Source organism: Spinacia oleracea, chromosome 3, assembly GCF_020520425.1.
Source record: "Spinacia oleracea cultivar Varoflay chromosome 3, BTI_SOV_V1, whole genome shotgun sequence".
In the NCBI taxonomy this organism is placed as follows: domain Eukaryota; kingdom Viridiplantae; phylum Streptophyta; class Magnoliopsida; order Caryophyllales; family Amaranthaceae; genus Spinacia; species Spinacia oleracea.
Window position 1 is genome coordinate 113812042 of NC_079489.1, and position 10078 is coordinate 113822119.

A 10078-nucleotide genomic window follows, 5' to 3' on the forward strand; every position below is an offset into this window, starting at 1 on the left:
CTTTAGTTTTTAGCTTAAAACTATATGAATACTTTAATTGATGTTTTTATAAATTGTGATTGCCATCACCTATTTATAGGGTAGGATTATTGGAACTAGAAACCTACTAGGATTTAATTAAGAGCGATTTCCTTCAATATTGCATAAAGATCCAATAATTCCCTAAATACATTACTTTCTAAGTTATTTCCCACCATACCGTCCACGTAAGCAAGGGAGAAAGAGAAGTAATTTTTTTTTTCCGGTTCATCATTGAACCGCCATATGAAATAGCGATTTCGTTTTAAAGCAAACCGCCATCTGAGATGGCGGTTCAATGTTATAAACCGCTATCTTAGGTAGCGGTTTGCTTTAAAACAAAACCGCTATCTCAAATGGCGGTTTGCTTAGTTGTAAATTATTTTTAACATGAATTACAGTTTAAATAGAAATATAACTTAGAAGTAACCTCTTGTGACATCAATTGCGTCTGTAGCTCAGTGGTGGATAGAGCGTGTTCCTAAGCATAAGGTCATGGGTTCGACCCCTACCTAACGCGCTTATTTCCTTTTTACCATTTCTTAATATTAATTATAAACATTACCAAATTTAACTTATCAACATCAGCATTTGTAGCTCAGTGGATAAAGCGTCTGTTTCCTAAGTAGAAGGTCGTAGGTTCGACCCCTACCTAACGCGCTTATTTCTTTTTTACCATTTATAAATAGTGATTATAAACCGCTATCTGAGATAGCGGTTTAGTGCCGCTTCCTTAAAAAAAAAAAGACCGGTTTTAATGCTGACGTAGACGGTATGGTGGGAATTAAGTTAAAAAGTGGCGCATTTTGGGAATTTGACGTTCTTTAAACAATATTGAAGGAAATCTCTCTTTAATTAACCTAATCTTATTAGAATTAGATTCCAATTAAATCTATTAAGTGATTGTTTAATTCAACAACTAACTCTAGTAGTTTTAGGAAAATAATAATTAATCGAACTAATCCTAAACGCTTAAGGATTTGATGCATGCACGAACTCAACGCACACACACGTACAGCCCACGAAGGGCGCTGAGCGCGCGCGCGGAGAGCTCGGCCCAACAGCGACGCTGCCCACGCTTTGGATGTGCCAGCCTGCTGGCCTCGTTGGGCCTGGCCTTGCGTGTTGCTTGACTTGGCCTTGCGGTGCTTGGCGGGCTGCTGCTTGCCTTGCTGCGCGCTGGCTTCGCTAGGCGCAGGCCTGGCTTCGTGTTGGGCCTTGCGTCTAGCAAGCTCGTCCGATGTTTATTTCGTACGATGCGCTTCCGATTAATTTTCCGATTCCGGAATTCATTTCCGATTCGAACAATATTTAATATTTCCGATTCCGGAATTATTTTCCGTTTCGAACAAATATTTAATATTTCCGATTCCGGAATTATTTTCCGTTTCGAACAAATATTTATTTCCGATTCCGGAATTATTATTCGATTCCGATAATATTTCCGATTCCGACAATATTTCCGTTTCCGGCAATATTTCCGATTCCGGCAATATTTCCATTTCCAATAATATTTTCCGATACGTACCATGTTTCCGTTTCCGGCAACGACTTGGATAATATTTATATTTCCGATACGATCCATATTTCCGTTTCCGGCAATATCATCGTTTCTGGAGTATTCATAATTTGCCTTTTGACGATTTCAGCTCCCACTGGAACCGAGATCCGTCGATTCCGAATATCCATAAATGGAGTATTTAATTCACTTAAGTACTTGATCCGTTTACGTACTATTTGTGTGACCCTACGGGTTCAGTCAAGAGTAAGCTGTGGATTAATATTATTAATTCCACTTGAACTGAAGCGGCCTCTAGCTAGGCATACACTTCACTTGATCTCACTGAATTACTAACTTGTATAATTAATTAATACTGAACCGCAAATATTAGACTTTCCATTGAATGCATGCTATAATTGAAACTAATTACAACTATTTGATGGTACGCAGACCATATTTAAATTAAAAACTTTTGGTGCATTAGACCAATTTTACATTCAAATTAATGGTAAGCAGACCATATTTTCTATCCTATTTGGGCCATACTAGTCACTTTCCATAACCTACAAAATAGTACATTTACAATATACCATTCACCCATTCATTTATCAATGAATGGCCCACATAGCTGGTTAGTTGAACATATTATGCATCACATAAATATTTGTGAAACAGAATGAAGCTAAAAGTTACATGGATGGATTTTAAAATGCGAATGGTTTTTGCATTACAATCAATCATGTATAATGTGATATATAGATCGCCAAGATAACTCGTGAACATTGGATCGTGACGAGTTTATACCAATCTCTATTGATCTGGATCAAAGATCATTGGAACAGTATCAAGAACATCCAATACATTTGGATATGTAGGATGGGCACTTGATAAGAGGAAGTGAAGATAACTAAAGTTTTGATGCTACATGCATTTGCCTAAGAAAAAGTTGAATCTTGTTGTTAGGCAAACCACAAACAAACATGGGAAATTAGGCGTCGTGATTAAAAGGTGGTTACATAGGTTCTAAACCATATGTGATGCATGGGAAACTGAATCAATGATTAGTTTCCAAGTTCTCAGTTGAAAGATATATCTCCCACATCTATGTGAACTGGTTGGAGCATTCCAAAAGGGAAGCATCATTTGAAATTCTACATACTTGAAATGAATTCATTATTGCCTAAGAAGCAATAAAAGGGAATTGTTTTTAGTGGGAGTGCTTCAATGAACTCAGGTTCATCACAAGTCTGCTACCTGGATGATTTTCTATTTTAGATATGATTATCACTCTAAACAGCAACGAAAGACTAGATCATTCTAGAAACATATTCAAAGATCTTTTCATCTTACATCGAAAGGCTTTCGATAGAAAAGATGCTAAGGATAGCAAAGTATGATAAACTAAACCTCTGCATTGAATGAGACACAACATTCATATGCAGAAACGGAATCAAGTTTGAGTTCCATGAATGTTTTAAGTATTGGGTGAAAGGCCTATATCTGTAAAACATTAAATGCTTGATTTTGGGTTTGAGGCCCACAAATTGGTAAGCATTTGGTTTACACATTTATCATTTATGAAATTATATTTCATAGTTCATTAAATCTTGGTTTAGTATTAAATGATAAGTCAATGTGATTCAAATCATTCAAATGGGATGTCTGCTCGTTTGAGAATTAGTTCCCTTTGACACTAGCTAAACGTCGCAACGTAAAAGGAGGCTATAAAAGCAGTTATTGGGCGTACTATGAATCAAAGTGAGTGTTCATAGATTGCAAGAATGGATTGTCCTCCTATCTTTGATAGGATATGGTGTTGTTGTGTAACAAGGCCTCTCGGAGAGTTAGATACTGTGAAAATGCATGGCCATGCTCAGAATGGTTAAGGCTTATCCTTCTGTAAAAGTTTAACAGTTGAGCTCTGTAATCCGAGAAACACTTCTGGGCCTAATAAGGATGGCTTGGATCTTACCTTATGTTCAGCAAGTAACACTAAGCGACAACGGAATGTGAATGCACACTTGTCTGAATGACAAGTGGGAGACTGAAGGAAATATGTCCTTCAACCAAGGTGCATTTAGTCTAATACCAAGGTTCAGATTAATTGCGAATAATTAATTCAGTGAGATCAAGTGACCGGAACAGCTAGCTGGAGCAATGCTTCCGAGCAGTGAGTTCTAATGAATATTAAGCTCACAACTTACTCTTGACTGAACCTACAAGGTCACACCAATGGCATGTAACAGATCACCGGATTAAATGAATCGGAAATTCATTTAATAGCTTTTCGGGAAATTAGTTCGGAAAAACATAATTATACGATTAAACATTGGATCGTGAAATCGTATACGGTATTGCGTATATTCGTAAGCTAGGTGAGACGAATAATCGTATCCTACGACATTGGATCGTCAAGTACGAAACGATAAATAAATTGTCGAAGGATAATTTAATCGTAATATGAAAGAAACCCACAAGCCGGAGCGCACAAGCACAAGCCCCATGGGCGCAACATGCATGACAATGCAGCGCTGGCCCATAAGCCTTGCTGCTGTGTGGCGCGCGCGGACAAGGCACAAGGCAAGCAAGCAACTCGTGGCCCGCGGCCCATGTTGTCTAGGTGCGCGCATGATGCCCGTCGTGGGCTTGCTGGCCGGCCAATGGCCTTAGGCCTTGGTCGGTTAGCTAGCTTATATGATAGGTTATTCTAATAACCAAAATATACGTTTTTCTCAACACAATTCAGATTACACATCAAACCCTAAAGAGGAGAGAGAAACCCTAATTCTCTCTAGCCTCCATGGATCTGTTCTTCCCAAAAGCACAAACTCTTGAATAATTGTGTAAGCTACGATTATCAAGACGGATCTGACCATGTCGGTGAACCAAGTAGAGGAACGAAAAGTGGAGTTCTTTGTTCGTGTTCGTTGACGGATTTGTGGAAAACACGCTTCAAACGTAAGTATGCTTAATCTGTGCTTTATACATGCTTCCTGGCTTTGGGGATTGTTTCCGCACATGTTATTATGTTTAACTGTATTCCCCTACAAAAAACCACCATAAAAATTGTTAAATTTGGTAAATTTTAAATTTTTATGACCTACACTTGAATCCATGATAATCGGAAATTAATTTGAATAATAAATTTTCGATTTTTCTCCCTAAATTTATGAAATTAATATGATTTATTAATTTTTCTATAAATTTGAATTAAAAAGTTTTGATTTTTATATAATCCGCTCATGAATCTTGCACGCACAAAGCAATGGACGCTACGTGTTACCCTTAAGGGGTGTTGTATAGTGCGGGCATGCGACGACGAGCAAGGGAGCTCGTCGCCCATGCGGCACGAATGCATCGAGCAAAGGAGCATGGCATGCGCGCAAGGCAGTGGGCCTACCTAGGCGATGTGTGCTGCGAGCATGGGCGGATGGGGAGAAGGGGCAAGGCACAAGCGAGACGAGGTGCGCGAGCAGGGAGCAAGCGCTGCTCGCCCATCGCGCGCTGCCTCGCCCAACGAGCAAGCCAGAACACAGCGAGCAAGCAGGCTACGCGCATGCGTGGCTTGCTGGGCTGGCTGCGTGTGCGTGTGGCCTGCTCGTGCCTTGCTGTGCGATCAGTCGAGGGGCGATGCTGCCTTGTGGACTCGACGGGGCATGGGCGCAAGCCCATGGCCTCGTCTTGACCCGATTGATGCGCTTTGAATTTAATTTTGATTTTCAGATTGGAAAGCGTTTTTAATTAAATTGAAAATTCGTAATTGAAGTTTTTCTCGTAATTTAATTTTGAATAATTTAATTTTTATGAATTTTATTTATACTAATTATTTTACTAAAATTAAAACCTTGATTTAATCTAAATTAATTAATTCAATAAACTGAAAATAAATTAAAGGATTCAAAAAATAATTTATATGAGCTTTAAATTTTAATTAATTTTGTATGTTTTCGGTTACACTAGGAAATACAATTTTATGTTTAAAATTAGTAAAGCATGTAAATTTATTGGTTTAAGTGGGAGCGTTTTAGTCATAAACTCTTTATTAGGTCTACATTCCTTTAAAGTTAAAACAACTTGATTAGAATTAATAAGGATTGAATAATTGGTAGATTATTGAAACCCTTGATTAATTGCTGCAAATATTTATGTAATGCATAATATGTTCTACTAACCAGCTATGTGGGCCATTCATTGATAAATGAATGGGTGAATGTAGACCTGTCAAAAATCGACCCGACCCGAAACCCGACCCGATCCCGACCCGAAAATACTGGGTCCTGAACAAGATTTTGTGACCCGTAACCCGATTTTATCCGAACCCGAGCAACCCGAAAAGTAATAGGTCAAAACCCGACCGAACCCGTTTTGGACCCGACCGATTGAAAATCGTTGTATTTATAGTAATAAATGTGATTTTGAGAAAATTTAAGCATAATAAACACGCTGTTTTTACTATCATTGTGTGTAATATGATTTTAATTTGAATTATACGCCATTTTATGGTTGAATTTGACTAAATATAAACTTGTGTAGGAAAATTTGTTAATTTGTACCCATATTTTGTATATTTATCACCTAAATTAATGAAAATATAATGCGCGTTTTAAAATCTCTCAACCCGTTGGGTCGACCCGAACCCGAAAGTTCTGGGTCTTGAACAAGCATTTGTAAACCCGAACCCGAAAGTGACCGACCCGATCTAACCCGAACCCGAAAATAATTTTTTACAACCCGACCCGACCGACCCGTTTGACAGGTCTAGGTGAATGGTATATTGTAAATGTACTGTTTTGCAGGTTATGGAAAGTGACTAGTATGGCCCAAATAGGATAGAAAATATGGTCTGTGTACCATTAATTTGAATGTAAAATTGGTCTATTGCACCAAAGTTTTTAATTTAAATATGGTATGTGTACCATCAAATAGTTGTAATTAGATTATCCTATTTGAAGAAAATGGCACCTCCCATGATGAAATTCAAGACGGATTTTCCAATCCATTTTCAAGACGGAGTTTGAAGTTGAAGCTTCAAGATGAAGTCGGGCCATACTAGATCACATTTATATCTTATGCATGTTTTAAGTTATTTATTGCTTTAAATATGTCTTAATTATGCATGAGATTGTGGCTTGATTATGTTGCATGATTTAAGGATTTTAGTTTACTTGAAATCTAACCAACATTGTAAGAGCCTTAAGTTCCAAACTTTAATAATTGAGTTAAAAGGTGCCATGCCAAAATAACACTTACTTGGATAAACCTTTGCATCAATCTTAGTAATAGTTTTCCGCCTAAGCGAGGTGTTACTTATTGATCCTAAAGGGGTAAGGTACACAAATAATTGTGAGTACATGTTAGTTTTGGTGAAACTCAACGATATAAGTAAGGAGTCCTTTTATGTCGTGACAAATGAGATAGGTTTACCTAATAAGTTCTTAGACGTACCTATCAACCAAGAGTAGTTTCTAGACTATTAGCAAAGGCATTGCTTACCTAAAATATTTTAGAATTGAGTCTAAATACATAATGTGCTTAATTCTTCAATGATTTAAGGATCTTGGAATCATTTTATTCACACCTGCCGGAACACATAACTTGAATAAAATGCTTAATAAATGATAAATTATGCATGTATGCTAGAATTTAAGTTTATTAAGAGAAACTGTGAATGGTTATTTATTTGTTTATTCTTTTTCAATTGTAGTTTTAACTATGGCAAACAACAATCAAAACATCATCATGGGTTCTGAGCTTATGGTCAAGCTAAACCTAACAAATTTTCTTGAATGGGAAGCTACGCTAGTTGAAGTACTCAGACTCAATGGATTTGATTATGTACTGTTCAATCCAACGCCAAGCTACTATGTCAGAGACATGACCCCTGAAAGACATGCCGCCTGGGATTCGGATCTCAAAAAGGTTATGAGTCTCATGCTGAACAATATCCCTGATGAATGGGCTATGAGGTTTGTAGCTTACGAACCTTTTATGCTCATCAAGAATCTGAGGGATATCTGTCGTGGAAACACGGAGGACAGGGACCTAAATGTCCATGAGTTGATTGAATGAATGTCAGGCCTGAAGGTTAGTTCTCATAACAGATGTTTTAGGATGGAAGTCCAAGAAACACATGTTCAGGTCCTTCGCACTAAACAAAGGGTGGGCGTTCCACTAAGGTTCCATGTAGACCATATGCTTTCATTGTTTGATCGATTAAGTCTGCTAGGAACACCAATAAGCGAAAGGATGGCAATCTCTATCTTGCTCAATCCACTGCCCAGGGGGTTTGGTCGCTTTAAGCAACTATACCTAAGTGAACCAAGAGAAGAAACAGTTGCAGAGTTTGTTCACCTAGTCAAAAAGGCTGAGATAATACTCGACTGTGAAGCCAAGGATTTACTCAAGGCTATAGGGAGACCCTTATAGAAAAGTGGAAATTCCAAGGGCAATGCTGAGTCAAGAAAGAAGACAAAGCAGGACAAGTCCACATCAAGTTGTCTTTATTGTGATGGAATTGGCCGTTACAAGAGAGAATGTCCAAAGCTTAAGGAAGATCAGAAGAACGGAACAGTCGTTCCATCTTCAGGTATTTTCGTTATAGACTGTATACTTGCTAATTCAACTTCTTGGGTATTAGATACAGGTTGTGGCTCACACTTATGTTCCAATCCGCAGGGACTAAGAAGAAGTAGAAGGTTAAGCAAGGGTGAAGTCGACCTACGAATGGGAAATGGAGCACGGATTGCTGCATTAGCTGTAGGAACTTATTATTTGTCGTTGCCCTCTGGGCTAGTTTTGGAACTGGAAGAATGTTTCCATGTTCCACGTCTTACTAAAAACATCATTTCTGTTTCTTGCTTAGACGCTAAGGGATTTTCCTTTTTAATAAAAGACAATAGTTGCTCGTTTTATTTTAAAGAGATGTTTTATGGATCTGCTAGATTAGTAAATGGACTTTATTTATTAGATCACGACAAACAAGTTTATAACATAAATACCAAAAAGGACAAAAAGAATGATTCAGATCTCACCTATCTGTGGCATTGTCGATTAGGCCATATAAACATAAAGGGTATAGAAAGACTTCAAAAGGAAGGAATTCTAGAACCATTCGACTTAGAGGATTATGGTAAGTGCGAATCATGTTTACTTGGAAAAATGACAAAGCAACCTTTCTCTAAAGTTGGAGAAAGAGCAACTGAACTATTGGGTTTAATCCATATTGATGTATGTGGACCAATGAGTACAAATGCTAGAGGTGGTTTCAGCTACTTTATCACTTTCACTGATGACTTCAATTGATATGGTTATGTCTACCTGATGAAGTATAAGTCTGAATCCTTTGACAAATTCAAGGAATTTCAGAGTGAAGTAGAGAATCAATTAGGCAAGAAGATTAAGGAACTGCGGTCTGATGGGGGCGGTGAATATCTGAGCTATGAATTTGATGACCATCTGAAAGAATGTGGAACTCTATCAGAATTGACTCCTCCTGGAACACCTCAATGGAACGGTGTGTCGGAACGGAGGAATAGAACCTTGCTAGACATGGTTAGATCAATGATGGGTCAGGCCGAACTTCCAATAGAATTTTGGGGACATACACTAAACACAGCTGCACTCACTATAAATAGAGCTCAGTCTAAAGCTGTTGAAAAGACTCCATATGAGTTATGGTTTGGAAAGCCTCCAAAAATGTCTTTTCTTAAGATTTGGGGTTGTGAAGTATACGTCAAACGATTAATTTCAGACAAACTTCAACCAAAATATGACAAATGTATCCTTGTGGGCTATCCAAAGGAAACAAAGGGGTATTACTTCTACAATACATCTGAGAACAAGGTGTTTGTTGCTCGAGATGGTATCTTTTTGTAAAGAGATCACATTTCCAAAATGACAATTGGGAGAAAAGTAGACCTCGAAGAAATTCGAGTCGAACAAAAAACTCTAGAGAATGCTCAAGATGACATTCAGGTTGAAACTCAGAGATCTTTAGAAGTATCTGGTGAGAATCAAGGACCATTTAGAAATGTAACCCCGCGTAGATCACAGAGATATAGATCTCAACCGGAAAGGTACTTAGGTATTTTGACGAACGAGAGCTATGAAGTTCTATTTCTTGAAAGTGATGAACCTGCGCCTTACAAACAAGCTATGATGAGCCCTAGCTCCAAGCAATGACAAGAAGCCATGCAATCTGAATTAGACTCCATGTCTGAAAACCAAGTTTGGGATTTGGTCGATTTGCCAGATGGCTACAAGCCATAGGAAGCAAATGGGTTTTCAAACTGAAAAATGATAAGGATGGGAAACTAGAAGTTTTCAAAGCTAGATTGGTTGCAAAAGGTTACAGGCAAGTCTACGGTGTAGATTACGATGAAACCTTTTCACCAGTGGAAATGCTAAAGTCTATCCGGATAATGTTAGCAATCGCTGCATATTACGATTAAGAAATATGGCAAATGGATGTTAAAACCGCTTTCTTAAAATTGCGTTTTAACAGAAACTGTGTTTATGACACAGCCTGAGGGTTTTGAGGATCCAAAGAATGCTAAAAAG

General features: G+C 38.0%; 1 non-coding gene across 1 annotated transcript; it reads left to right on the forward strand.

The window, feature by feature from the left end:
- The first annotated feature begins 605 nt into the window (after positions 1 to 605).
- On the forward strand, positions 606 to 678 carry TRNAR-CCU (transfer RNA arginine (anticodon CCU)). The gene has a single exon. It is a non-coding gene; the product is annotated as a tRNA-Arg (tRNA).
- The last annotated feature ends 9400 nt before the right edge of the window (positions 679 to 10078 follow it).